We start from the raw sequence: 12154 nt of genomic DNA on the forward strand, positions 1-12154 counted from the left end.
TTCATCCCTGTTTTAAGCCTGGACCTCTGTGGGGCTGTTAGAAATTTTATTCATCCAATTGTTCTTCACACAGTGATGGACCTTCCCTCTTGTGTAAAAGTGGTGAAATTTGGCAGCAGGGGCAGAAGGCTTCAGGAATGGGCTCTGGGACAACATTCCAGCAGCTCCCACCACTTCAGACAGAGTCAGCTCCATCTGTCTCCAAAAATACCCATACAGGATGCCTATAGCTGTTTTATCCTGTATTTTAAGAAGCAGAATCTGGGTAGAGAAAACACCAGTGTTTAGAGAGACTTGGTGCCCCTCTCACAGACATACATGATAGCACTGGTGTAGAGAGGAGATCTACTAGCAAGGACTGAGCCTAAGGGGGACAATGTTCCCAATTGTGCATCTTTGGCCCAGAGTTGATTTGGCCTCCTCTATGGAGTGAGGTAAGGAAATAAATTTACTCTTTGCCTTTCCAACATAATTTTGTGGGTTGTTCCAGCTGCCCAGCAAGTGTCAACTGAAAAATGTGGAATGAAAGAGAACTTAAACTATTTTTTGTTTCCAACACTCTCTCCACCCCAAAGAACACATGCAAGAATGGCACCCACCAAAAGAAGTGGCTCAAAGTCCAGAGCAACCTTGCCTCAAACACTTCCAGGAATGAGAAATCTCAATGTCTCCAGGCAACTTCTTCCAGTGCCTCATCACTCTCCCTGTCAGGGAAGTATTTGTCAGCCCCAAGGGAAAGGGCACAAGGAAAATCCACAGCACAGAGTCACACTCTCTGCTTTTCCACCATACTCCTGAGGAGACCGGAAGGGTTGTCCCAGAATGAAGGAGAAATCACAGGCCCAGGTTGGAATGCAAAACAACTTTATTGAGTGTAAAGAAGAAAAGCGGATACGTCAGAGACAGCAACAGCAGAAATCACAAAGATGCAGTGGGGGTGTCCATCTGCCTGGCCTGCATATAGAGAGAGGAAGGGACGGGGGGCAGACGGTGCCACGAGGCTGGCATTGGGTGGTGGTGACAGGAAAGGAACGGAAGAGAGAAAAGAGAGCAGAAGAAGGAACTAATAGCAAAAAAGTCTAAATTCAATGTCCCAAAATTCTGTCTTCATTCCAGCACCATGTTCTGAGGTCTTGGAAGTTCTTGGCCAAGGATGTTGGCCTCAGCATCTTTAGCAGGGACGACAACATCTGCTGCCATAGCAGTTGGTGATGCAGGAGATGTCAAAGCCCCCAGAGCTGATGGGCACTCCTCCACAGCTGAGGATGTTGCCAACAGCAGCAGAGGTGGAGGATCCCACGGCGGTGTTCTGTGGGAAGGAGCTGAGGACGGGGCCGGGCAGGGTCACCAGCACAGCAGGCGGCTCAATGACGACGTGGGAGCTCTGGCACTGCCTGACACAGCACTCATTGCAGCTGCTGGCCAGCGGGCAGGGGCCGCAGGGCTGGCAGCAAGGGTCACAGGGACGGCAGCAGGACATGGCTCGGGGTCACAGGTGCACCTGGCACAGAGGGCAGGGACAAGCAGAAAGTGAGGACACCTCAGGAAGCAGCACTGCACCCAAACCCCCTGCAGCCAAGGCACCTCCTGGCCCCCATTGCACTGCCCAGCTCCAAGGCCAGGAGCCACCTCAGCCAAGTGCCAGCCTCTCTCTGTCTGCACAACACCTGCTCTCCCCTGCCCTCTCCCAGCAGAAGCACCTCCCAGCCCTGTGCTACCACAGCCCCTCTCAGCTGAGACCTCCAGCCAGGCAAGAGCTGCTCTTGATGCAGCAGCAGCAGCAGAGGCTTCGCACTCACCTGATTCCTGACGAGGAGGAGGTGAGAGAAGTGGATGAGGGAGCAGAGACTTGGGCTGCCTTTTATAGCAGTGCTGCCCTGCCTCAGGCCCAGAGGCACCTTCTTGGAAGTCATAATTTTGTGACCAGCTCACATAAAATGTGAGCCATGCCATCTAATGGTAGGGGCTGTGTCCTGGTTTCCTGCACTGCTGCCTTTTCATTTCCTGTCCAACTCCATGTGCCTTCCTATCGGAAGTCTTCAGTAAATGCTGGGACGAAAGGCCCAAATATTTCCATGATATAAACATTTCACCTCAGGCAGAATGCTCAGATGGTGGTATCCTATGTGTCAGTTGATGAGAACCTGTGTCATGTCTCTGTGGGATTTTGTGCTAAAAATGTCAGGGAATGTACACTGCTCTCATTCCTGCATGAGAAGGACTGCCATGTGAGGAGATATTAAGAATCCTTTTCTGGTTTTCTCCCTGACTGTGTGACAATCAGACATTGCTGCACAGACCCCATTGCTACACAAACCTTGTTCTCAGGAAAATTCACTTGGTCTCATTTACCTCATCTTCTTACTGTGCAGTCTCTGTCATCTGTGAACACCAGCAGTGTATCTCTGACCTGGTCCTTCCCCAGTATACCTGCATCCTCTCCTGTCAGAGTTTCTCCCAACATATCCTCAGCAGGGTTCAGAGTTGCTGGTATTTTTATGGCCTTCTGTGAATATAAAGAATTTTGCTCAGCTCATGCATGAGCATACATGAGTCAGTCTGTGTGTATGTTCATGTGTGTGTGAACCTCATCATGAGGTCATGGGAAGATTCTCTCAGTTGTCGTCCCCCCCATCCCCCCCATTGGTTTGTCCTTCAGCACCACAGAGTAGGCAGGTATCTTTGTGAGAAGAAGCCAATAGACAACTGAATGATGCTTACAGAGAAGTACCCGCAGAACTGAAATGTAGCCTCTGCTCCCTTCATCCTCAATTTCTTGATTTATGTTCAGGAAAAAAGGCCAAGAATATCTTCCCACCTTTGCAGATTTTTATTCCTTAACAGAAAATTGAAGAAAGAGTTAATAGCTTTGTCTCGGTTTGAAAGACCGAGGTGTCTGCCAAGGAAGGCGGGAACCTCTGTTGGAATAGAAAATGTGAGCCCCTGCCCCTTCCCTCCAAATTATTATAACTTTGAAATTAAGGGGCTTTCAAGCTAGGACACAGGAAAAGGAATAGCAGTTCTTTACCAGTATGTATGTTTCTAACAAGACAATAAAACAACAACAGCAGCAAACAACAAACAAAAGAACCTAGAAAACGCAGAAAGTATTTTCCTCCACTGTCAATAATTCCCCCTTTGGTGCAGTTCCGGTCACAGCCAGCAGGGGGCGCTGGTGGCTCCCGGCCGGGCAGGGCGGGTGCGCTGATTGCCCCGAGCCTGCAGGGGGCGCTGTGGCGCGGGCTCGGCTTTGTCTCTGCGTGTGGGTAATGGCGGGTGGGCCGGCAGGAGAGATGGAGAAGGGGCTCCCTTTAAAAATACACAGGAGCAGCCAGTCCCGGTGCCCCTCTGTGTAGTGATATGGGCTGTAGCAGGAACCTCAGAAGCAGCAAGCTGGAACAGCAGGGATGAGCAGATCCTGGAGCGTTAGATGAAATGTGCCAGAGACTCTGCTGCTGTAGTTGTGGGGTGTCCCAGCAGGCAGTGGGTGCAGGGTTTCAATGCATTGAAGAACCTGGAGCACTGACAGAGAAATGGCAGGGCTGGGCAGCAGCAGCCCAGCTTCCAAACATGGCAGAGAGAGGCTCCCTTGAAGGGGAGAAGGGCTTGGACATCCTGGGGCTTCCTCTGAGGCACCCAAGCAGACGGTGGAGGGTCCCCCGTTTGGTGAGGTAGGGTGTTGCTAAGGTCCCAGTGCAATGGCCACTCTTAAGAGCAGAGCTCCACTCACTGTAGGAGAAGGCAGCAGGAGGCAAAACCCCACAGTATTGATGAAATCTTCCCACAGCAACCGCGGCCTCCTTCCCTTCCAAACACTGAGAGCAAAACAGCAGCTGCACCCAGCCCCCCATTTTTCCCAGTCCCAATTCTCGAGGTATCTCTGCCCCTCTGAAAGAAACCTTCAGATAAGAGAGTAGCCAGCCCCACTCTTCCTGGGGCAACTTCTTTTGTCTCTCTTAAGTACTCAGTCATTATTGTCTCTTAGAAACAAAATAGGAGAAAATTCCCTAAGAGAAAGAAAACAAAAGGAAGAACCCTAACCTCCAACAGGCTTGAAGCTCTAAATATAATGTCCCAAAGCTCTGTCTTGTGGCCAGCACCGTGTTCTGAGGTCTAGGAGGTTTTTGCCCAAGGACACTCCCAGCAGCTTTAGCAACTTTTGAGGTAGGAGTCTTCTGTGATTAAAAATAATTTCATGTCCAGACAAGTGAAAAAGTAGAAGTTCAGCAAGCATGGTCTGAGCAATAGTTCAACATATTTATACCCCTATGGGAGTCTGATAAAGGTGTATTGTCTCACTTCCAGACAAGTGTGAATTGACATGTCATGTTCCCAGAATGGAATAAAACCTCATTTCTTTTACATGCCCAACTGCCATCCATGAGTGGGAAGCCTTCTGAATTTGAGTTACCAGCCATACAGAATTTAGCACAGCAGCAATTAAAGATGCAGTGTTGGCATGATACCAAAATCATTCTGATATAAACCTTCTAACACCGTTTTGAATATTAGAAAACAGGCATACTTTATTGCAGCACCAGGCACTCAGAGGATCCTTCCTCTAATCAAGTGCACCAAGCATAGGGTAAACAGAATTTTTATCATACACACTGATTACATATTCATTTTCTATCCCTGCTTGATATATATGTGTTTCCTTATTGTACATGGTCACACCTCTTATTGCAAGTCCTTGTTTGGTCTTTTGGGGTCTTCTTCAGTGGTCATCAGTGTCTGGTATCCCAAAATTTCTATGGCGCTGTGGGTTGAACTCAGCTTTTGAGTAATGCATAATACCATTGTTTTGCATGACTTCTGTTTTGTCAGCCTTATCTAATATTCTCCAAGTCTACATTATTCCATTAATTTGGTAAGAGTAAAATGCTGTTCTGTTCTACTATTTGTATCAGGCATTCAAACATTTGGCCTTGATTTCAGGTGCTCATGGCCTCAGGGAGCAGAGGGGAACTCCAGCAGTAGCTGGCATCACCACACAGGGAAACCACCCACTGGCTCTCCTCTTGAAGGGTTTTCATAAAAAGCAAGCTTCCTGGCAAAAAGGTTTGGCCTTTGCCAAATGCAGCCTTTCATCTGCAGAAGCTGAACAGCCATCCTTAAACATCACCCTAGCAAGCTGATATGCCCATGAGCGCAGATGTTGGAAGGCTGTCAAGTGGGAGGGACTTAATGGTTTGCTGAATTTCTGGACAACTGCAGATTCGTGACATGGTAGCCACCAGAGAACTGTTTCTTGTGGCAATGTCTCCATGGGATTTCTAAGAGAGGCTCCTCTCCCTAAGAACTGATGAAAGACTATTTTAAAGTGGTGAAACTGACTGAAAATACCAGATTTTGTCTCTTTGTGTTGTCAGTGGGAAAGTGAACAGTTGTAGGGGGAAGGAGAAGTGTTTTGAAGGTTTAATTCTAATTCTTTTTAATTTTTCTTTCTTGTAGTTGTGTTAATAGACCTGTCTTTATACCTTTTAAGTTTTGAGCCTGCTTTGCTTTTCTCCTAATCCTATCTCACAACAGAAAAAGAGTAAATAATTCTAGTAGACACTCAAACCACTACACATAATTTGGGAAACAGAAATTGGTGAACGTGAAACCGCTATACCGTGAAATGGTTGCCAGGCAAAGTCTCCCCAGAGATAAGACTTTCTCCCATTTTCTAGTTGACTCCTACAACTGCCACATGTGCAACCCCTCCCCCCACATGCCTCTGACAAACCAGTATTGAGACAGAAATCAAGATTAAATTGGCTCCTCACACCTCATGACCTTAGACATCAAATGGACTGCACTGGCACAGCTGGATGGATGCTGAAACCAGCACTGACACTCCAGCAACTGGATCATCACTGAAACCAAGACTGAGATCTCACCACTGGATCAACACTGGAACTGGAACTGACATTGTATCAGCTGGATGGAAGCTGGAACCAGGGCTGGTGATCTCTTTTTCTCTCTCTTTCCCTCTCTCTTTCCCTCTCTCTTTCCCTCTCTCTTTCCATCTCTTTTTTCTCTTTTTCCCTCATTAATTCATCTCTCCCTCTTTAATTTATCTCTTCACTTTCACCAAACCCCTTGATCCAAAACACATTGCCATTGTTTATACAGTAGGTCTGGGACTACTATAACATATCAATCTCCACATGAAGTGTGTAATTTACTAATAAAGCTTTGTGATTGTTCATGGACCCTCTGACTTCTGCCATTCCTTTTGACTGTGACCATTTAAGAATCTTGAGTGTTTCCTTCACCCTAATGGTGCGACCCCATGGCCTGCTCAACTTGATTGGCAGATGTTGATCCCAACTTCTGCATCAACTCAGCCCAGCATGTCTAGACAGCAGCTGGTCCTGCCACATGCTGAAGGAGTCTGTGAGGTACCTGTCTTGTCTGCCTTTGATCACATATGCTGCTCATGGGCCGTAGACTGGGTAATGGAGGAGGAGAAGGAAGAGGATGTGGGCTCATCCCAGACATTGCTGTTTCCTTTCCTCATTCCTGACATCTATCAGAGCCGTATTTTCCCTGTTTGGCATTGGCTGTGGAGTAGCCAGGAATGTTTTTCAGCAGCTCCACTAAAGGGCATCCCACACTCTGCCCCTCGACCTTCTACCCTGAGCAGACTGGAAGAGTTGCCATGGAAAAAGAAGATATGGAGGCCAAGGCTTGGATGCAAAACAACTTTATTGAGTCTAAAGTAGAAAAGCAGATGGCTCACAGAGGGCAAGAGGAGCAGCCACAAAGATGCAGTGGAGCTCCTGTAGGGTGTGCATCTCCTTGCCTTACAGAGGGAGGGAGACAACATCTCCCTCTAGGCTGGTCTGAGGAGACACAGACAGTGAATAAAAGAGATAGGAGAGTAGAAGAAGCAAAGAATAACCTGCAAGTCTAAATACAATGTCCCAAAGCTCTGTCTCTGCCCAGAACCAGGTTCAGAGGTCTTGCAGGTTCATGCCCAAAGATGTTGCCAGCAGATTTAGCAGGGACGGCATCTGCTGCCACCATAGCAGTTGGTGATGCAGGAGATGTCAAAGCCCCCAGAGCTGATGGGCACTCCTCCACAGCTGAGGATGTTGCCAACAGCAGCAGAGGTGGAGGATCCCACGGCAGTGTTCTGTGGGGAGGAGCTGAGGATGGGGCCAGGCAGGGTCACCAGCACAGCAGGCGGCTCAATGACGACGTGGGAGCTCTGGCACTGCCTGACACAGCACTCATTGCAGCTGCTGGCCAGCGGGCAGGGGCCGCAGGGCTGGCAGCAAGGGTCACAGGGACGGCAGCAGGACATGGCTCGGGGTCACAGGTGCACCTGGCACAGAGGGCAGGAAGAAGCAGAAGGTGAGGACACATCAGGAAGCAGCACTGCACCCAAACCCCCTGCAGCCAAGGCACCTCCTGGCCCCCATTGCACTGCCCAGCTCCAAGGCCAGGAGCCACCTCAGCCAAGTGCCAGCCTCTCTCTGTCTGCACAACACCTTCTCTCCCCTTGCCTCTCCCAGCAGAAGCACCTCCCAGCCCTGTGCTACCACAGCCCCTCTCAGCTGAGACCTCCAGCCAGGAAAGAGCTGCTCTTGATGCAGCAGCAGCAGCAGCAGAAGAGGCTTCGCACTCACCTGATTCCTGAGGAGGAGGAGGTGAGAGAAGTGGATGAGGGAGCAGAGACTTGGGCTGCCTTTTATAGCACTCCTGCCCTGCCTCAGGCCCAGAGGCAGCTTTGTGGAAGTCATAATTTTGTGACCAGCTCATGCCACAAAGTGCACCATCCCATCTAATGGTAGGGGCTGTGTCCTGGTTTCCTACATTGCTGCCTTTTCATTTCCTGGCACATGCCATATTCCTTCCCCCTTGAGGGCTTTTGTAAGTGCCGGGAGGACAAGCACTAGGATTTCCAGGATGTAAACGCATCAGCACCTGCAGAATGCTCAGATCAAGGGCTGTTGGCATTCCATGTGGTCAGCTGATGTGAACCTGTGTCATTCCTGTGGGTTTGTTTGTGGCAAAGTTGCCAGGAAATGGGCACCACTTTTGTGCCTCTTGCCCTGGGACTGCCATGTGAGGGGACATGCTGTGTCAGCAGAGACTCCAGCTGCTGAATTTTGCCTGTTCTTATTATGAGCAGACATATTTTTGAGTTCCAGGCAGACTACTAAATTGAAGTCCCTGAACTGATCCTCTCATGCTGGAGTGTGGGATGGGACAAAGGTTCCTCCTCTCCAGACCAATGCCACATGCACTTGTACAGATCATCTGCCTGGTGCTGAGTGAAGAAGTGGCTGCATCTCACAGCAAATGGGTGTTGGACTGAAGGGAATGAGGCTTGGATTGTGTTCTGTTGTGAGTTGTAGAACAGAACAGACTCTCTGTGTGGTAGAGGGGAAGTCAAACATCTGAGTCAAATTCCTTTCATGTTCAAACACCAGGACCTCCATACCCCCACAAAAATTACATGCCTAGCAACTGTGTCTGGAAAGGTAGGAATGTGCGATTTTATTTTTTTTTTTGGCTAACTGGCAAAATCCTACTGCTTTTTCATGATCAGGTCTATTAAAGTCGATCTTTGCCCAAAAAATAACTGTTGTGTTCCGACTGCAGCACCTCATTCTGTATCCCACTGTGCTGCTGAAAAGTGGAGGAAATAGAAGAGAACCAGGGATGAGGAAGCGCAGTTGCAACAGTGAAAAAGAGTTGGAGATGGAGTGAAGTTATTTTAGTGGGTTTTTGCAGTCTTGCTTTGTTTTATTTGCAAAGTGTGGAAGTAATGTTCCCCAAATCAAGCCTTGTTTTTTCTGGTGGTATTTGGTAAGAAATCCCTCTGTCTTTACCTCGACCCACAATATTTTTCTCCTTACTTCTTTTCTGAGAGGGAAATACCTCTTCCTCTCAGAGCAGACAGATACTGCTTTTGCAGCACAGCCTTGCATTGCCCTGTGAAGCCCCAGATGTTCATTGCACACATTTTACAGGGCCGAGATATCTTGCAGACAGCACATTCCCAACTCCCGTCTCACAGAGCACCTCTGGGAGAGGAAAGGTTGTTCACATGGGCTGGCAAGATTACATGGACAAGTCATCACAAGTTCCTGACATGGTACTGGAGAGAGAGCACCAATCAGAACAACCTTTGCTCTCTCTTTGCAGGTCACTGCAATTGCAATCCCATCCTGGGACAGTTCCACAGCAGAAGCGCTTTCCTCCATCATTTCCTCTTCCCTGAACCAATAACCCCAGCCCCTCACAAAGAGAGGATCTTTTTCACATCTCTGGGTGGATGGGGAAAATTGGGATGCCAGGGGAGAACTGAGGCCCCTTCCTCCAGAGCTCAGCCTTGCACCAAAGAGTCTCCTGCCTGGATGCCAACACAAGAGAACACTACTTTGCCTCTATCCCTCAATCCCACCTCTCCTGAAGCGTGGATCTCATGGGGAACACCCTTTAGTGCTTGAACCTCACAAATTTGGGACTATAAAGATAGCTGAGATCTTCTGAAAGACTTATCTAGGAAACAAACACAGTGGATTGGCCAGGAGAGAGTGTCAGTGAGGGACAGATGGCTGGGGAAAGAAAAAACTAGAGTCGAGTTGGGGAACATTTGTTTAAAACACTGACAATAAAAAAATAAAACAGGATCTTGAGAAACAGCAGAAAAGAAAAAGAATGCAACCCCCTCTCTCCCCAAAACAACCCTTAAATTAACTTCAGTACCCTTGCTTATGGCAGGGGGAGTTTTGACAAGATGATCTTTAAGGTCTCTTCCCACCCTTAACATTCTATGATTCTTCGATTCTGTGATTCAGTTCATCCACACCTTTTTCTTAAAGATTCAACTTCCATCCTTCATTCATAAATCTTCTATTTCCACCAGCACTACACGGCACAATGGGATGTGGAATGGGGGAGTTCTGGTCAGTGCACAACTGTTCTTTTCTGCCCCCTCACATTTCTCTGGTCCAGGATGAGCCCTTCCTATAGGCTGCAGTCCTTCAAGGTTGGTATGGATGCAAAGACAGGAAAACTCTACTTTGCCACTACGGCTTTGCCATAAACAAACCCAAGGAAATTACACAGCTGTACATTACATGCCTGCATGGGATACGACCAGGCTGGGACTTCAGCATTCTGCCTGTCTTGATGTTTTTATGATCCCGGAAATTCTTGGTCCTCTCATCTCAGCACTTACAGAAGAATTCATGTCGAAAAGCATGTGGCATGTGCCAGGAAATGAAAAGGAGGCAGTATAGGAAACCAGGACACAGCCCCTACCATTAGCTGGGATGGTTGGCATTTGACGTGAGCTGGTCACAAAATTATGACTTCCACAAAGCTGCCTCTGGGCCTGAGGCAGGGCAGGAGTGCTATAAAAGGCAGCCCAAGTCTCTGCTCCCTCATCCACTTCTCTCATCTCCTTCTCTCAGGAATCAGGTGAGTGGGAAGCCTCTTCTCTCCTGCTGCTGCTGCTGCTGCTGCTGCTTCAAGAGCAGCTCTTTCCTGGCTGGAGGTGTCAGCTGAGAGGGGCTGTGGTAGCACAGGGCTGGGAGGTGCTTCTGCTGGGAGAGGGCAGGGGAGAGCAGGTGTTGTGCAGACAGAGAGAGGCTGGCACTTGGCTGAGGTGGCTCCTGGCCTTGGAGCTGGGCAGTGAAGTGTGGGCCAGGAGGTGCCTTGGCTGCAGGGGGTTTGGGTGCAGTGCTGCTTCCTGATGTGTCCTCACCTTCTGCTTGTCCCTGCCCTCTGTGCCAGGTGCACCTGTGACCCCGAGCCATGTCCTGCTGCAAGCCCTGCGACCCTTGCTGCCAGCCCTGCGGCCCCTGCCCGCTGGCCAGCAGCTGCAATGAGTGCTGTGTCAGGCAGTGCCAGAGCTCCCACGTCGTCATTGAGCCCTCGCCTGTGGTGGTGACCCTGCCTGGCCCCATCCTCAGCTCCTTCCCACAGAACACTGCCGTGGGATCCTCCACCTCTGCTGCTGTTGGCAACATCCTCAGCTGTGGAGGAGTGCCCATCAGCTCTGGGGGCTTTGACCTCTCCTGCATCACCAACTGCTATGGTGGCAGCAGATGTCGTACTTGCTAAATCTGCTGGCAACATCCTTGGGCACGAATCTCCAAGACCTCTGAACCTGGTTCTGGGCAGGAGGTAGAGATTTGTGACATTTTGTTTGCAGGTTAAAGTCATTATTCCTTTTTACTTTTCTTCCTCCTCTTTTTGCTGTTCATGTCTCCCCAGACCAGCCTAGTGGGGACATGTTGCCCTGTCTTCCTCTGCAGGGCAGGCAGATGCATGCTGCAGGAACTGCACTGCATCTTAGCAGCTACTCTTGGTGCTCTCTGTGAGCCACCTCCTTTTCTTCTTTAGACTCAATAAAATTGTTTTGCATCCAAGCCTTGTCCTCCAAGTTCTCTTTCTTTCCATGGCAATTCTTCAAGTCTGCTCAGGATAAAAGGTGGAGAAGTAGAGGGTGGGAATCCCTGCTGTTAATTTTACTGTGTTCTTTTTCCCCTTGGGGCTGTAAATATACCTGGATGGTACCCAGTCAATGGCCTTCAGGAACAGTGAGGCTCCATAGGCTCACAGGAGTGTGCTGGTCTGTGAATTGATACGCCCCAGTCACCAAACCACACCTTGAATGCAAAGAGTTGATTTATTTCATGACCTCATCCACTTAAAGGTCCCAAGGAACTGCCAAGCTGCAGAGACACATAAAATGGGAACAGTGGCACCTTTAGGGTCAGTCCAGTCCTGGTGGGTCACTGTCTCCCCTGGTATCCCTGAGGGTCTCATGCATGTGCAGTTTATCACAATGCTGTGCTTTGATGACCTTTGAGTTTTTTGATCTCTCAGTCTCCCAGAAGAAGGCTCCAGATTGTCTGTGAGAGATCCCTCTTAAGGTTGTGATAGCTTTTATAGTAGGTCTCAAAAGAGAAACAGGACAATCAGCAGTAAATATGAGAAGTTTCCCACACGGATATTCTTAATCTCTCCACCTACAAGGTCACTTTGCACAAATCTATCATCCTGCTCTCCAAATCTTTCATTTTTAACCTTTTCCTCCCAACAGCTGGGAAACAGCAGTGCATGGAAACAGCCAACAACCTCATCTCTACCTTTTCCTCCCCTCCATTATCCAGTGTAGGTTCCACGGCCTGCACACAGC

At 48.9% G+C, this 12154-nt stretch overlaps 3 pseudogenes; 1 reads left to right on the plus strand and 2 right to left on the minus strand.

The window, feature by feature from the left end:
• Positions 1 to 1171: 1171 nt before the first annotated feature.
• LOC134554355 (feather keratin Cos2-2-like) lies at positions 1172 to 1953 on the minus strand (annotated as a pseudogene).
• Positions 1954 to 6988: 5035 nt separating this feature from the next.
• LOC134553873 (feather keratin Cos2-2-like) lies at positions 6989 to 7755 on the minus strand (annotated as a pseudogene).
• Positions 7756 to 9961: 2206 nt separating this feature from the next.
• Positions 9962 to 11073, plus strand: LOC134554356 (feather keratin Cos1-2-like; annotated as a pseudogene).
• Positions 11074 to 12154: the final 1081 nt, after the last annotated feature.

This window comes from Prinia subflava, chromosome 8 (assembly GCF_021018805.1).
Source record: "Prinia subflava isolate CZ2003 ecotype Zambia chromosome 8, Cam_Psub_1.2, whole genome shotgun sequence".
NCBI lineage: Eukaryota > Metazoa > Chordata > Aves > Passeriformes > Cisticolidae > Prinia > Prinia subflava.